Here is an 18,059-nt window from a genome sequence, read left to right on the forward strand (position 1 = left end):
GCTGCCACCGTGTGGCGGGACAGGAGTGGGGCGTAGTGGGGCGCCCTGGCCTTGGAATCAGGCGACCTGCAGCTCTGTAACATTTCTGTGGGTCATAAACCTCCCTTGCCTACGCAACTGGGTTGTTATGTGGTTTAAATAACGTGTATGTGACAACTTTTGTAAATTATGTATAATGTGGTTATCCTAAGACGACCTAAGGGACTTACATTCTCGTGGAGTGTAACATAAGCAGTAAATGATAACGACACAAGACCCATACACAATACGGCAGCAGGAATAACAACACTAGTTAACACTTTGTGGTGGTTTCACACTGGGACAGCTGTGCTCAGCTGGCACCATCACCCCAGGTTTCCTTCCTTGCCTGGTTGTGGGTTAGGGCTGCTCGAGGAGAAATCCACGCGAGATTTGGAAGGCGGAAGTGACGCGGCAGCTCGCGTGCTGGGCGGGTTGGTGCAGGGCGTAGAGGAAGGGTGGCTCGCGCTGTTTTGACTTCACTGGAGTCAAGCCTCAGCTGTGACTGTGGCGGCTCCTGCTCCCACCAGCTCTCCTTCAGCTTCTTCCGGTTCAGGTAGGTACATGCTGCTCGGCGAAGGCAGCCGCTTCTTTTTCTGGTCACCAGCACTGTGTGGTTAAACGCTGTGAGAGACAGTCGTGGGTTCCAGTTTTCCTTGCTTTCCTCAGCTTTGGTCTCGAGTTTCTTCCCCATCGGCCTACTCTTCTGACCTAACTCCTCCAGCAGATTCAGAGGCAGCCTTCTCAGCACTGGTCTTCTTCGTCAGCTTTCCTTTGTGGTTCCTAATAAGTGATTTTTCTCTCATCCTCCAGCGTTCCCCTTGCAGACCTTTACTTATCCAGATTTCCCCACGGTTGTGTAAGGGAATCCCTGTAATAAAACCCTCATTCCATTATTAGTCATATGGTTCTGCTTCCCTGATCGCACCCTCCATGATACTCGCATATGGACTCTTCTAAGCATTTCACTCATGTTTACATATCTGATTTCCAACACAAGCCTGGTGAACAGGTCCATTTTATCTGCATTTTGAAGATGAGAACATTGAGGCATAGAAAAACTAAATTACTTATTTAACATCATAGAGTCACTAAGGGGCAGAGCTGGGATTTGAGTTCCAGCTTCAGTTTTTCCAGAGTCTAGGGTCTTATTCTCTGTACTATACAGTCTGTCCTGGCATTATTTTCATTGCTGCTGCCTTTGTTCAGTGTCAGGGGAGAGCCATGAGAACTGAAGTTGTCTCTCAAGGGCAAGGAGAGTTGTGTGAAAAAGCTGAGCCTGAAAGTGCTGGTCCTGAGAACCAGAGCAAAGGTGACCTCCAGGCTGCAGCACCAATCCACAAGGGAGAAAGGATGGGCAAACGGTCAGAATTGAATCTAAGGTCCAGGGGCTGAATGGAGGAGTGGGGTTGGTTAGGTTCTCTGAGGAATCCCATGCAGGTTGGCATGAGAGAGATCCAGCCACAGGTGTTGAGAAGCTGCTTAAAAGGACCTGCAGGTCAGGAATGGGAATCCAGTGGGAATTCATCTTCTGGACACGATGATGGTGTAAGCCGAAAAAGAGGAACTGGTAGTCAAGTCAGCTTTTAGTACCAACCTTCCTAATTCCCCTTGCCTTGTCACTGAGTCCAAGGTCTTGGGCAGTTTAAGCCCACAGTGGTCGTTAAATGGATATATGTGATTTGTGCCGCATCTCTTCCTTTGGGGACCCATCTTCTGTGATTCTGTGTGATTCATGTGGGTCTGATCGGTCCCCTCATTCCACCCCCAGCTCCAGACAGGAGCATGTGACCAGGTTTGTGCAGTCAGAGCCTTGTTTGCGAGAACTATTGTAGACAATGTAGGTAGGTTGGAGTTGGCCCTATTCCCCTGGCCTCAGTGATTGGTTATGGATTTTCAGGAGAACCAAACAATGCTATCAGAACAATGTTGTCTTTTCCTCTGATACCGTGAGCTACAAACACAATATAAGTTGGAATTGCTTGTGGGTCATCTTGCCTGGCCAAATGAAGGTATCTCTCTTTCGGGAGAGGATGAGCCCAATATGCAAAGAAAAGCAAAGCTGAGAGAGAGCCCAAACCACACTGTTGAATGCCTGGATCCAGCTAAACCTGAAGGTCTAGCTCTAGGCCTGTGCTGTCTAACATGGTAACCACTAGCACGTGTGAGCACTTGAAATATAGCTAGTCCAATTTGATATGTCCTGGAGATGTAAGATAGACACCAGATTTTGAAGACTTTGTGTGTTAAAGAAAAAGAGTAAAATATCTCAAATAATTTTAACTTTCTGATTAAATGTTGAAAGTAGGATAATTATAGATATATTGGATTCATAAAGTATACTATTAAAGTGAATTTCACCTGGATCTTTTAACTTTAAAATGTGTCTATTAACAATTTTAAAATTATATATGTGTTCACATTATATTTCTATTGCTTAGCACTTCTCTAGACTCTTTACTTACAGTAGCCAATAAATTCCCTTTTTACTGATTCTGATTTGAATTGAGTTTTTGTCATTCACAGATGAGAGTTAGGACAGGCACATATTGGATCTCAGCTCAGGCAGATAGAAGTTGGGAGTGCTGCCACACAGAGCCCTGCATACATCATCAGGATGGAGACTGCAGAACATTACGCGCTCCACGTATGTGGCTTCTGTGACCTCCTAAATTGTATCTCTTTTCCTCATTCGTTTTCTGAGCACTAGGCACAGATTAATAGATGTTAGGTAGATATTTCCCTTTGGCCATTCCCTACCGCAAAGTCAGCATGTTTTATAACCAAATTGCCAGGTCTTTCTGGTCAACCATATTCAAAGATTTGAAGTCATTCTTGATCACACCACCTTTCCCTACTTCTTGATTTTCAACGAAACAGACTTTTGAGCCAGAACGAACTTCTTAAGTTCCTGTAGTGGGGTATAAACTCAATTCATAGGTATGAAAACTGATTAGTCAGGAAGTTTGTTAAATCTTTCTCCATGCTCTTTGCCTGTCCTAAGTCTTCCCAAGTGACGGGAGCAAGCAGTTGCTGCATTCTGGCCGTCCTTTTCTCCAGGAGGAAGCCCCTGGCCACCTCCTCTGACTATTGGCATTGTCACTGCTTGGGTTAAATGATCTGCTTGATTGCACTGCCCCCTTGTGGTACCAACAAACGTTAGTTAGTGGTGCACCCTATAAAAAAGAATAGTCAAGGATTAGAAAAGTTATATTAATTTGGTTTTCATTTACTTATTTGTTTTCATACAAGAAGAGACATATAACATTTGACTAATTTACTTATCAAATTAATCCTTGAGAAGAAATCTTATTCATTAAGTTAAAAATAATTAAAAAGCATACTTCAATATTAAGGGTGAAAGAAAGGAAAAGAGCAGAAAAGGGAATGATAAGGAGTAAGAGACAAAGGCAGACCTTAAGAATGGGGCAGAGAGAGAATAAAGAAAATATATTTAAAAAATAAAGAGACAGGAAAGTTAGAGTGAGAAACACAGAGACACCCAAGGGAAGAGACCTTTAAATGAGAAGAGCCATCCCTGTGGAATGAGGCTTCTGCAGAGTCCAGCACTGTGTTCCCAAGAAGGATTGTTAGCAGTTCAAGACAAGGACTGGACCCTTTCTGGGTGGTGACTAATTGGGCCTTCTGAGAAAATAGTCAAGAGGCATCAGGGAACTGCCAGCTGAGACTGTTCAGGGCCTGGTGGGCAGGGTGCGGTGGGCAACAACACTTGATGCTCCTCCCCTAGTGCCTCAGACTTTGCTTCCAGTGGGGCATCTCTGAACATCTTGTAGGAAGGACTGTAAGGAACTGAGGAAAGAGGGCCACAAACTTAACACGTGGCAAGGCAAGTCCATCCTGTTTGGGACTATATTAATCAGCTCAAGCTGCTGTAACAATATACCACAGACTGGGTGGCTTAAACAACAGAAATTTATTTTCTCACAGTTCTTGAGGCTAGAAGTCCAAGATCAAGGTGCCAGCAGGGTTGGTTTCTGATGAGACCTCGCTTTGTGGATTGCAAACTGCTGCCTTCTCACTGTGTCCTCACACAGCGGAGGAAGAGAGAGAGTTTTGGTGTCTCTTCCTCTTACAAGGACACCAATCTTATCAAATTAGGAGCTCACTCTTATGGTCCTTATGACCTCATTTAACCTTAATTACCTCCTAAAAGCCGCATCTTTAAATGTAGACATATTGGGGGTAAGGGCTTCAGCAAATGGATTTTGGAGGGACCAATTTAGAATGTTGGAACATTAGTGACGAGACAGTCCTCTCCCACCTCAGCAGTGTGGTCAGTGTGGGAGAGGTCAGTGAGGCACCGGGGAGCAGAGGGGGATGAGGCCTACCTGCATCAGTGATGGGTCAGGTCCTCACATCACCTGCCATGTAACAGAGACAAGAATAGTAACTTTAAAACTAACGCAACATTGTAAAGCAACTATACTCCAATAAAAATTATTTAAAAAAAATGAGAAAATAATAATTTCAGCTCCGAGAGGACCAGAGGAGACATTTGCTCTATGACCATAAAGGTGAACTTGTACAGTAATTACTCTCAGGCATAATGACCCACTCAAGAAACCTGTCAGGAAAAGGGAGGAGCTCTGGCAGGACTGGATTCTAATGTTTTCACTGGCAAGGACTTAGTTTCATTTTGTAAAGCTGCCCACACCTTTCTCAGTCTTGTGATGGCTAGGAGACATAAAGATGGCGGTGCTGAGGGAGATAGCAGGGGTGTGGGCTGCTGGATGTCTGAGGATTGACTGACGGAAGTAGGAGAGAGACTGAGCCACACACACACACACACACACACACACACACACACACACACACAGCTGAGCTCCAGATGTACTAATAAATCCAGAGGTATCTTCTGTAACAGACAGCCTTTATTATCTGGCCTTCTGGTTTACCATGGTTAAAGACCTAAATTCAAGGTCATGTTTTCCCAGTCACAGGTGTGGGGGAAATGACTCTTGGTCTTTGCTGCTGAGATGGACGGCATTGAACTGAAGGCTGGGATCTGGTTTGGGGACCAGGGGTCCCTTTGTATTCACTCCCTGCCGAGTGGAGCTGGTAGAAAGCCCACCGGAAGACTCCTCCCACCATTTCCTCATAAGCAGCTGCTCTTTGAGACGTGGTTAGGCCCCAGTGCATCCTGCAACCAGCCTCTGCTAACACCAGTGAAGAGTGTAGCTGAGCAGAGTCATAATCCGCACATTCACACATCAGTTAGGGATGTTAGGAGAAGCGGGAGGTGACTAGGAGCTCACACTCAGAAGACCCGGGCCTTTTTGCCATTGCTGGAGGGAAGGCAACAAAAGGGACTGGGGACTAATGAAAATCAACTTGCCATGTAAGTTCAGATACCTCGAAGATCTTGCCTAAGCCCTTTAGAAAGCAGGGCACACCCGGGCCCGTTTCACAGAGCTCAGTATCCCCGGACCAGTGACCGCCTGTGGTGGGTGGACACAGCCACTTTCTCAGAGGCCAGGGTAGAGGAGGTATCGGGCAGTCATCAGGGGAGCAGCATGGCCGGGGCCACGAGCCCCCAGAGCTCCCACGCAGCACCTGGTGCAGCGACCCTCAGCCCCGAAGCCTGCCATCTTCCCTCCCTCGCGTGCAGATCCATGAGCTATCTAGCAAGGGGAGCATGTTTAGCAGCAGAATGACCAAGGCAGGAGGTTTCCTCTGTGGGGGGCTTTGTGTGCAGGAGACTGAACGCCACCGGCGAGCTAGGCCAGCAGGTGAAAGAGACAAGAGTTTAGAGATGGGAGTGAGAGCAAGTTGAGGGACTCATTGGTGCCTGGGGGAGAGCGTGTGTGTGTGTGTGTGTGTGTGTGTGTGTGTGTGTGTGTGTGTGTGTGTGTGTGTGTGTGTGTGTGTGTGTGTGTGTGTGTGTGTGTGGTCACTTGCCTCTCAGTTCTCACATTCCCAAAGTCCTGTGTCTGTATTTGCTGTTGTTATTTACTCCTTCTGGGGTAGAGTTGAAAGCCCAGTCCCTTGGAGAGGAGGGTATTTCTTTGCAAGGTTTATTTCAATTTTATGGTTGGTAACATAACTGTCCCCATGTTCAGAGGTCTGAGGTTGAAAGTCCCCAGGATCACACTCCAAGTGCCACATCTTGTTAGGAGGGCGGGAGCCAGTGTTGGGTGTCTGTATTGTGGCTTGGTGCCTCTGAAGACACTTGTCTCCTGAGATTCTGCTGGCTGGGTGGCTCTGCTTTGACCGTTCGACCATATAAACGCTAGAGACCCGCCTGACCTTTGGTTGCTTGCTGATATCATGATAGTAGGAGACGCAATGCAAAAGGACCTGCTTGCAGAACTAAACTGTCCCAGGATTTTACAAGGTTCAACTCCCTCCTTTAGAGGAGGGGTTGGCCTACTTTTTCTGTAAAGGGCCAGGTAGTAAACATTTTAGCCTTTGTGGGCCAGTTTCTGTTACAACCAGTCAGTTCTGCCATTTGTAGCATAACAGCAGCCATAAACAATATGTAAACAAATGAGCATGGCTATGTTCCAGTAAAACTCTCTTTCCAAAAATGAGGGGGCAGGCTGCTGCCTGGATTTGGCCTACAGGCCATAGTTCGCTGATCCCTGCTATAAAATATCTTTTATATAATACTCTCCCTTCTTAAACTCCTGGCATCACCAGAACAACCTGTATTCCATAGTTATCAGGAGAGGTGGGAGAGGCTGGAAAATCCAGGGTATTTGTTTTGACATTTCTCACTGGGGTCTTGGCCTTGATAAGCTCAGGTTATGTACCCCTGATCAAGCAGCATTTGAAAACCCTCTGGGCATGAGTTACTGAACAGAGTTCTAAGTGTCCTCCCCACTGTCCTGTAGCAATAGACAAGTCAAACACGGGATTATATTGCTTCTACCTAGAAGTGTGGGGATGATGATGAAAGGAGTATCTAAAGTGTTTCCAGTTAAAAATAGAATTCAGGATAAAGATAAGGAAATGTGGGTGGTATAAACGCAAACGTAGTTTTACTAGAGGTTGCCATTTTGCGTATCTGCCAGCTAAGAACCAGAGCAAATGTTTTCCTGTAGCCTCACCCAAAGGGTTTATGATTAGACTCACGGGCTTTGCTGGGAAATAGTATATCAGTGTTGTTTTAATTTGTGTTTCTCCCATTAGGAATGAGGTAAAGGTCATTTGATATGTTTATGAAATGTTTCTTTATCTGTGAATTTATTTGTTCACATCTGCTGCCCTGTATTTTTATTGGGTTATTTGTCTTTTGTGCTACAAATTTTTTTTAAAGAGCCCTTTTATACTTATGGAGACTAGTGTTGTTTTTTTTTGATATAAGTTGCATTTGCCCCAGTGTGGTCACTTTTGTTTTTTTTTAATGTTTTAAAATTTTATAACAGCTTTATTAAGGCACAATTTGCATACAATAAAATTCACCCATCATAGCTGAACATTTTGATGAGTTTTAGCTATTGGATACAGTTGTGTAACCACCACTACACTCAAGATGCTTCCAGCATACCCCCAAATTCCCTTGTGCCAATTTGTAGTCGACCCTCTCCCTCCTCCCTGCCCCAGATAACCACCCATCTGATTCTGGAAGGTCATGTACTTGGAACCATACAGTGTGTAGCTCTTTGAGTCCGGCTTCTTTCACTCAGAATAATACTTTTGAGATTCATCCATGTTGTAGCATGAATCAGTAGTTTGTTCCTTTTTATTGTTGATAAGTATTCCATTGTATGGCTATATGGTATTTATTTGTCCATTCATCAGTCGATAGACGTTTAGGTTGTTACCGGTTTTTATGAATTTGTGAATTATGAATAATGCTGCTATGAACATTCGTATATAAATCTTTATATGTATATATGTTTTCAGTTCTCTTGGGTAAATACCTAGGAGTGGGTTGGCTAGGTTGTATGGTAAGTATATAGTTTAACTATGCAAGAAACTGTCAAAGTGTGTCCCAAAGAGGCTGTGCCATTTTGCATTCCCATCAGCGCATGAGAATTGTAGTTTTTCTTGTCAACACTTAGTAGAATCAATGTTTAAAAAACTTTCCTGATGACTAGGGATGCTGGCCATCTTTTCATATGCTTGCTGGTCATTCTTATTTAAAGTGTTTTAAACCTATCTTTAAAAATATGATTATATTGAAATGTAATTATATGATATGACTATATTGTAGAGACTTTGGTACAGAAATTTGCCCTGGATCTAAGAGGAATTTATCACTGATAGAGGATTTTTAAGCCCATCAAGAATGGGTTTAAAGCAAGAAAGGGCCTTTGAAAGGATCCTGTGGATAGAATGTGGTAGGGGTGGAGGGGTATTTTATTATTTTTTGAATTTTACTTTCTTTTTTTTTATACAGCAGGTTCTTTTTAGTTATCTATTTTATACATATTAGTGTATATGTGTCAATCCCAATCTCCCAATTCATCCCCACCCCCGCCCCGCTTTCTCCCCTTGGTGTCCATACGTTTGTTTTACACATCTGTGTCTCTATTTCTGCTTTGCAAACCAGTTCATCTGTACCATTTTTCTAGATTCCACATATATGTGTTAATATACAATATTTGTTTTTCTCTTTCTGACTTACTTCACTCTGTATGACAGTCTCTATTTCCATCCACGTCTCTACAAATGATCCAATTTCGTTCCTTTTTATGGCTGAATAATATTACCTTGTATATATGTACCACATCTTCTTTATCCATTCATCTGTCGATGGGCATTCCATGACCTGACTATTGTAAATAGTGATGCAATGAACATTGGGGTGCACGTGTCTTTTTGAATTATGGTTTTCTCTGGGTATATGCCCAGTAGTGGGATTGCTGGGTCATATGGTTGTTCTATTTTTAGTTTTTTAAGGAACCTCCATACTGTTCTCCATAGTGGTTTTATCAATTTACATTCCCACCAACAAGGCAAGAGGGTTCCCTTTTCTTCACACCCTCTCCAGCATTTGTTGTTTGTAGATTTTCTGATGATGCCCATTCTAACTGGTGTGAGGTGATACCTAATTGTGGTTTTGATTTGCATTTCTCTAATATTAGTGATGCTGAGCAGCTTTTCATGTGCTTCTTGGCCATCTGTATGTCTTCTTTGGAGAAATGTCTATTTAGGTCTTCTGCCCATTTTTGGATTGGGTTGTTTGTTTCTTTAACATTGAACTGCATGAGCTGCTTATATATTTTGGAGATTAATCCTTTGTCCATTGATTCATTTGCAAATATTTTCTCCCATTCTGAGGGTTGTCTTTTCATCTTGTTTATAGTTTCCTTTGCTGTGAAAAAGCTTTTAAGTTTCATTAGGTCCCATTTGTTTATTTTTGTTTTTATTTCCATTACTCTAGGATGTGGGTCAGAAAAGATCTTCCTGTGATTTATGTCAAAGCATGTTCTGCCTATGTTTTCCTCTAAGAGTTTTATAGTGCCCGGTCTTACATTTAGGTCTTTAATCCATTTTGAGCTTATTTTTGTGTATGGTGTTAGGGAGTGTTCTGATTTCATTCTTTTACATGCAGCTGTCCAGTTTTCCCAGCACCACTTATTGAAGAGACTGTCTTTTCTCTGCTGTATATCCTTGCCTATTTTGTCATAGATTAGTTGACCATATGTGCATGGGTTTATTTCTGGTCTTTCTTTCCTGTTCCGTTTATCTGTATTTCTGTTTTTGTTCCAGTACCATACTGCCTTGATTACTGTAGCTTTGTAGTATAGTCTGAAGTCAGGGAGTCTGATTCCTCCAGCTGAGTTTTTTTCCCTCAAGACTGCTTTGGCTATTCGGGGTCTTTTGTGTCTCCATACAAATTTTAAGATTTTTTGTTCTAGTTTTGTAAAAAATGCCATTGGTGATTTGATAGGGATTGCATTGAATCTGTAGATTGCTCTGGATAGTATAGTCATTTTCACAGTATTACTTCTTCCAATCCAAGAATGTGGTATATCTCTCCACCTGTTTGTGTCATCTTTGATTTCTTTGATCAGTGTCTTATAGTTTTCTGAGTACAGGTCTTTTGTCTCCTTAGGTAAGTTTATTCCTAAGTATTTTATTCTTTGTGCTGCAATGGTGAATGGCATTATTTCCTTAATTTCTCTTTTGGATCTTTCATTGTTAGTGTATAGGATTGCAAGAGATTTCTGTGCGTTAATTTTGTATCCTTTACCAAATTCGTTGGTTAGCTCTAGTAGTTTTCTGGTGGCATCTTTAGGATTATGTATGTACAGTATCATGGCATCTGCAAATAGTGACAGTTTTACTTCTTCTTTTCCAATTTGTATTCCTTTTATTTCTTTTTCTTCTCTGATTGCCGTGGCTAGGACTTCCAAAACTATGTTGAATAATAGTGGGGAGAGTGGACATCCTTGTCTTGTTCCTGATCTTAGAGGAAATACTTTTAGTTTTTCACCATTGAGAATGATGTTTGCTGTGGGTTTGTCATATATGGCCTTCATTATGTTGAGGTAGTTTCCCTCTATGCCCACTTTCTGGAGAGTTTTTATCATAAATGGGTGTTGAATTTTGTCAAAAGGTTTTTCTGCATCTATTGAGATGATCATATGGTTTTCATTCCTCAATTTGTTAATATGGTGTATCACGTTGTTTGATTTGCATATACTGAAGAATCCTTGCATCCCTGGGATAAATCGCACTTGATCGTGGTGTATGATCCTTTTAATGTGGTGTTGGATTCTGTTTGCTAGTATTTTGTTGAGGATTTTTGCATCTATATTCATCAGTGATATTGGTCTATAATTTTCTTTTTTTGTAGTATCTCTGGTTTTGGTATCAGGGTGATGGTGGCCTCGTAGAATGAGTTTGGGAGTGTTCCTTCCTCTGCAAATTTTTGGAAGAGTTTGAGAAGGATGGCTGTTAGATCTTCTCTAAATGTTTGATAGAATTCACCTGTGAAGGCATCTGGTCCTTTTTGTTTGTTTGTTGGAAGATTTTTATTTTATTTTTATTTATTTATTTTTAATTATTTAAAAAAATTTTGGCTGTGTTGGGTCTTTGTTGCTGCACACGGGCTTTCTCTAGTTGTGGTGAGTGGGGGCCACTCTTTGTTGTGGTGCATGGGCTTCTCATTGCGGTGGCTTCTCTTGTTGCAGAGCACGGGCTCTAGGTGTGTGGGCTTCAGTAGGTGTGATGCGCGGGCTCAGTAGTTGTGGCTCGTGGGGTCTGGAGCGCAGGCTCAGTCCTTGTGGCACACGGACTTATTTGCTCCACGGCATGTGGGGTCTTCCCGGACCAGGGCTCGAACTGGTGTCCCCTGCATTGGCAGGCGGATTCTTAATGATTGCACCACCAGGGAAGCCCCGGAAGATTTTTAATCACAGTTTCAATTTCATTACTTGTGATTGGTCTGTTCATATTTTCTGTTTCTTCCTGGTTCTGTCTTGGAAGGTTTTACCTTGCTAAGAATTTGTCCATTTCTTCCAGGTTGTCCATTTTATTGACATAGAGTTGCTCGTACTAGTCTCTTATGATGCTTTGTATTTCTGCGGTGTCCATTGTAACATTTCCTTTTTCATTTCTGATTTTATTGATTTGAGTCCTCTCCCTCTTTTTCTTGATGAGTCTGGCTAAAAGTTTATCAGTTTTGTTTATCTGTTTATCTTCTCAAAGAACCAGCTTTTAGTTTTATTGATCTTTTCTATTGTTTTCTTTGTTTCTATTTTATGTATTTCTGCTCTGATCTGTATGATTTCTTTCCTTCCACTGACTTTGGGTTGTGTTTGTTCTTCTTTCTTTAGTTCCTTTAGGTGTAAGGTTAGATTGTTTAAGATTTTTCTTTTTTCTTGAGGTTGTATTGTATTGCTATAAACTTCCCTCTTAGAACTGCTTTTGCTGCATCCCATAGGTTTTGGGTTGTCGTGTTTTCGTTGTCATTTGTCTCTAGGTTTTTTTAAATTTCCTCAGTGATCTCTTGGTTATTTAGTAACATATTGTTTAGCCTCCATGTGTTTGTGTTTTTTACGTTTTTTTTTCTCTGTATTTGATTTCTAATCTCATAGCGTTGTGATCAGAGAGGGTATATGATTTCAATTTTCTTCAGTATACTGAGGCTTGATTTGTGACACAAGATGTGATCTATCCTGGAGAATGTTCTGTGTGCAGTAGAGAAGAAAGTGTAATCTGCTGTTTTTGGATGGAATGTCCTGTAAATATCAATTAAATCTGTCTGGTCTATTGTGTCATTTAAAGCTTGTGTTTCCTTATTAATTTTCTGTCTGGATGATCTGTCCATTGGTGTAAGTGAGGTGTTAAGAATCCTCCACTATTATTGTGTTAGTGTCGATTTCCTCTTTTATAGCTTTTAGCAGTTGCCTTATGTATTGAGGTGCTCCTATGTTGGGTGCATATATATTTATAATTGTTATATCTTCTTCTTGGATTGATCCCTTGATCATTATGTAGTGTCCTTCCTTGTCTCTTGTAACATTCTTTATATTAAAGTCTATTTTATCCAACATGAGTATTGCTACTCCAGCTTTCTTTTGATTTCCATTTGCATGGAATATCTTTTTCCATCCCCTCACTTTCAGGCTGTATGTGTCCCTAGGTCTGAAATGGGTCTCTTGTAGACAGCATATATGTGTGTCTTGTTTTTGTATCCATTCAGTGAGCCTGTGTCTTTTGGTTGGAGCATTTAATCCATTTACATTTAAGGTAACTATTTGTATGTATGTTGATATTACCATTTTCTTAATTGTTTTGGGTTTGTTTTTGTAGGTCCTTTTCTTGTATTTCCCACTTAGAGAAGTTCCTTTAGCATTTGTTGTAGAGCTTGTTTGGTGGTGCTGAGTTCTAGCTTTTGCTTGTCTGTAAAGCTTTTGATTTCTCCACCAAATCTGAATGAGATCCTTGCCAGGTAGAGTAATCTTGCTTGTAGGTTCTACCCTTTCATCACTTTAAATGTATCGTGCCACTCCCTTCTGGTTTGTAGAGTTTCTGCTGAGAAATCAACTGTTAACCTTATAGGAGTTCCCTTGTATGTTATTTGTCGTTTTGCCCTTGTTGCTTTTAATAATTTTTCTTTGTCTTTAATTTTTGTCCATTTGATTACTATGTGTCTTGGTGTGTTCTCCTTGGGTTTATCCTGCCTGGGGCTCTCTGCACTTTCTGGGCTTGCGTGGCTATTTCCTTTCACATGATAGGGAAGTTTTCAACTATAATCTCTTCAAATATTTTCTTGGGTCCTTTCTCTCTCTCTTCTCCTTTTGGAACCCCTATAATGTGACTATTGTTGCATTTAATGTTGTCCCAAAGGTATCTTAGGCTGTGTTCATTTCTTTTCATTCTTTTTTCTTTATTCTGTTTGTGGCAGTGAATTCCACTATTCTCGTTTCCAGGTCACTTATCCATTTTTCTGCCCCAGTTATTCTGCTATTGATTCCTTCTAGTGTATTTTTCATTTCAGTTATTGTATTGTTTATCTTTGTTTTTCCTTTAATTCTTCTAGATCTTTCTTAAACATTTCTTGCATCTTCTCGACCTTGCCTCCATTATGTTTCCAAGGACCTGGATCACCTTCACTATGATTATTCTCAATTTTATTTTCTGGAAAATTGCCTGTCTATACTTCATTTAGTTGTTTTTCTGGGGTTTTATCTTGTTTCTTCATCTGGTACATAGTCCTCTGCCTTTTCATTTTGTGTATCTTTCTGTGAATGTGGTTTTTGTTCCATAGGCTGCAGGATTGTAGTTCTTCTTGCTTCTGCTATCTTCCTTCTGGTGGATGAGGGTGTATCTAAGAGGCTTGTGCAAGCTTCCTGTTGGGAGGGACTGGTGGTGGGTAGAGCTGGGTGTTGCTCTGGTGGGCAGAGCTCTGTAAAACTTTAATCCACTTGTCTGCTGATGGGTGGGGCTGAGTTCCCTCCCTGTTGGTTGTTTGGCCTGAGGTGACCCAGCACTGGAGGCTACAGGCTCTTTGGTGGGGCTAATGGTGGACTCTGGGAGGGCTCACACCAAGCAGTACTTCCCAAAACTTCTGCTGCCAGTGTCCTTGTCCCTGTGGTGAGCCACAGCCACCGCCCCCCCACCCCGCCTCTGCAGGAGACCCTCCAACACTAGCACGTAGGTCTGGTTCAGTCTCCTATGGGGTCACTGCCCCTTCCCCCTGGAGCCTGATGTGCATGCTACATTGTGTGTGTCCTCCAAGAGTGGAGTCTCTGTTTCCCCTAGTCCTGTAGAAGTCCTGCAGTCAAATCCTGTTAGTCTTCAAAGTCTGATTCTCTGGAATGCTTCCTCCCATTGCCAGATCCCCAGGTTGGGAAGCCTGATATGGGGCTCAGAACCTTCACTCCAGTGGGTGGACCTCTTTGGTATAATTGTTCTCCAGTTTTTGAGTCACCCACTCAGCGGTCATGGGATTTGATTTTATTGTGATTATGCCCCTCGTACTGTCTCATTGCAGCTTCTCCTTTGTCTTTGGATGTGGGGTATCTTTTTTGGTGAGTTCCAGTGTCTTCTTGTCGATCATTGTTCCGCAGTTAGTTGTGATTCTGGTGCTCTCGCAACGAGTAGGTGCACATCCTTCTATTCAGTCATCTTCAAACGAAGGTCATATAACTAGATGGTGTGGAAGCTGAGACTCAAATCTTGGTGCCTCTGACCAGGAAGCCCAGATTTTTGCCACTCCCTCAAGCTGCTGTGAATTCTCCTTCCTTTAAGACCAGTTGGCAGGGATTGCCAGGTAAAGCAGCTGACTCCTAAATGTGTTTTGAGATAAGGAATTACTCTGCAGGGAAGGGTTTGTGAGTCAAAGGTGAGTTCCCAGTGTGTATGAGAGGTGAGAGGTTGACCATCAGTTCTTAGCTGGTTGAAGCTGAGAACTTGTTACCCACCTCCGTCAGGGCCCTAAAGCCCGCCAGCCCAGATGGATCACACAGGCAGAGCTTGTGATCAGCCACGTGGCCCAGCTTGGTCACTTGGCTTTCACTTTTTCTTATTTTTTCAATGTAAAAGTTTTTTTCTCCTTTTTTTTCTTTACATCTTTATTAGATTATAATTGCTTTACAATGTTGTGTTAGTTCCTGCTATACAACGAAGTGAATCAACTGTATGTATACCTATATCCCCTCCCTCTTGGCCCTCCCTCCCACCCCTCTAGGTCATCACAGAGCACCGAGATGATCTCTCTGTGCTATACAGCAGCTTCCCACTAGTTATCTGTTTTACACACAGTAGTGTATATATGTCAGTGCTACTCTCTCAATTCGTCCCACACTCCCCTTCCCACCCTGTGTCCACAAGTCCATTCTCTACATCTCCATCTGTACTCCTGCCCTGCCACTAGGTTCATTACTACCATTTTTCTAGATTCCATATATATGTATTAATATATGGTATTTGTTTTTCTCTTTCTGACTTACTTCACTCTGTATGACAGAGTCTAGGTTCATCCACATCACTACAAATGACTCAGTTTCGTTCCTTTTTATGGCTGAGTAATATCCTATTGTGTATATGTACAATATCTTCTGTATCCATTGCTCTATTGATGGACATTTAGGCTGCTTCCAAGTCCTGGCTATTGTAAATAGCGCTGCAGTGAACACTGGGTACATGTTTCTTTTCGAATTATGGTTTTCTCTGGGTATATGCCCAGTAGTGGGATAGGTGGGTCATATGGTAGTTCTACTTTTAGTTTTTTAAGGAACCTCCATACTGTTCTCCATAGTGGCTGTATCAATTTACATTCCCACCAACAGTACAAGAGGGTTCCCTTTTCTCCACACCCTCTCCAGCATTTATTGTTTGCCGATTTTGTGATGATGGCCATTCTGACTGGTGTGAGGTGATACCTCATTGTGGTTTTGATTTGCATTTGTCTAATGATTAGTGATGTTGAGCATGTTTTCATGTGTTTGTTGGTCATCTGTATGTCTTCTTTGGAGAAATGTCTATTTAGGTCTTCTGCCCATTTTTGGATTGGGTTGTTTGGTTTTTTTGATATTGAGCTGCATGAGCTGCTTGTATATTTTGGAGATTAATCCTTTGTCATTTGCTTTGTTTGCAAAGATTTTCTCCCATTCTGAGGGTTGTCTTTTTGTCTTGTTTTTGGTTTCCTTTGCTGTGCAAAAGCTTTTAAGTTTCATTAGGTCCCATTTATTTATTTTTGTTTTTATTTTAATTACTCTAGGAGGTGGGTCAAAAAGGATCTTGCTGTGATTTATGTCAAAGAGTGTTCCACCTACCTTTTCCTGTAAGAGTTTAATGGTGTCTGGCCTTACATTTAGGTCTTTAATCCATTTTCAGTTTATTTTTGTGTATGGTGTTAGGATGTGTTCTAATTTCATTCTTTTACATGTAGCAGTCCAGTTTTCCCAGCACCACTTATTGAAGAGACTGTCTTTTCTCCATTGTATATCCTTTTCTCCTTTGTCATAGATTAGTTGACCATAGGTGCATGGGTTTATCTCTGGGCTTTCTATCCTGTTCCAATGATCTATATTTCTATTTTGGTTCCAGTACCATACTGTCTTGATTTCTGTAGCTTTGTAGCATAGTCAGAAGTCCAGGAGCCTGATTCCTCCAGCTCTGTTTTTGTTTCTCAAGATTGCTTTGGCTATTCGGGGTCTCTTGTGTTTCCATACAAATTGTAAAATTTTTTGTTCTAGTTTTGTGAAAAATGCCATTGGTAATTTGATAACGATTGCATTGAATCTCTAGATTGCTTTGGGTAGTATAGTCATTTTCACAGTGTTGATTCTTCCAGTCCAAGAACATGGTTTATATCTCCATATGTTTATATCGTCTTTGATTTCTTTCATCAGTGTCTTATAGTTTTCTGTATGCAGGTCTTTTGTCTCCTTAGGTAGGTTTATTCCTACGTATTGTATTCTTTTTGTTGCAGTGGTAAATGGGATTGTTTCCTTAATTTCTCCTTCTGATTTTTCATTGTTAGTGTATAGGAATGCAAGAGATTTCTATGTATTAATTTTGTATCCTGCAACTTTACTAAGTTCGTTGGTTAGCTCTAGTAGTTTTCTGGTGGTATCTTTAGTATTTTCTATGTATAGTATCATGTCATCTGCAAACAGTGCCAGTTTTACTTCTTCTTTTCCAATTTGGATTCCTTTTATTTCTTTTTCTTCTCTGATTGCTATGGCTAAAACTTCCAAAACTATGTTGAATAAGAGTGGTGAGAGTGGGCACCCTTGTCTTGTTCCTGATCTTAGAGGAAATGCTTTCAGTTTTTCACCATTGAGAATGATGTTTGCTCTGGGTTTGTCATATATGGCCTTCCCCCCCACCTTTTAAAAATATTTTATATAGTCAAATAGAGCCATCTTTCTCTTTCTTGCATCTGAAACTTGTCATGTAGGAAGCTTTTCCTTCTTTCCAAATTAAAAACAATATACCTGTTTCTCTTTTAGTTCTTACATGATTTCATTTTTCTGTATTTAAATCTGTTATTAATTTGGAAATTATCTTGGTGGGTAATCTGAAGGTGGATTCAATTTTATTTTATTTTTCTAATGGCTATCTAGTTATCTCAATATTAAAAAGTCATATTCCCCTAAGATTTGAGATGGCATCTTTTCATGTGTCAAATTATCATATACACTTGGGTCTGTTTGTAGACTTTCTTTTCTGTCTACTCATATGTCAATATTATACTGTTTTAATTTACAGGATTATAATATGCTCTCATATCTCATAGGCTAGCCTCTCCCCCTTTGCTTTTCTTTTATCAGGTTGTTTCTGGCTTGTTTTTGTTTTTTCTCCTTCCAACTGAACTTTATAATTAAGTTGTCTACGTAAGAAAACAATTCTATTGGTATTTTTGTTAGCGTTCCATTTGTGAGTTAACTCAGAATTAAGATCTTTATGAAGTTGAGTCTTATTGAAATATGTGGTATGTTTCTGTTTATTCACATCTACTTTAATGTCTTTCATGAATATTTATAATTTTCATCATGTTCCTTCAGTTCAAAGAACTTCCTGAAAAACTGCCTGTTGGACAGGTCTGCTGGTCATGAGTAATCTCAGATTTTACTTACCTGAAAATGTCTTTATTTTGCTTTCAGTTATGA

General features: G+C 41.1%; 1 long non-coding RNA gene across 1 annotated transcript in view; it reads left to right on the top strand.

The window, feature by feature from the left end:
• Positions 1 to 452: 452 nt before the first annotated feature.
• The window catches only part of LOC307186963, a 73,888-nt gene continuing 56,281 nt past the window's right edge, over positions 453 to 18,059 (top strand). The window contains exons 1-2 of the long non-coding RNA XR_013828521.1: positions 453 to 574; positions 2,545 to 2,665. This is a non-coding gene — a long non-coding RNA (uncharacterized lncRNA). The remainder of the gene's footprint in view (positions 575 to 2,544; positions 2,666 to 18,059) is intronic.

Source organism: Stenella coeruleoalba (assembly GCF_951394435.1).
Source record: "Stenella coeruleoalba genome assembly, chromosome: 5".
NCBI lineage: Eukaryota > Metazoa > Chordata > Mammalia > Artiodactyla > Delphinidae > Stenella > Stenella coeruleoalba.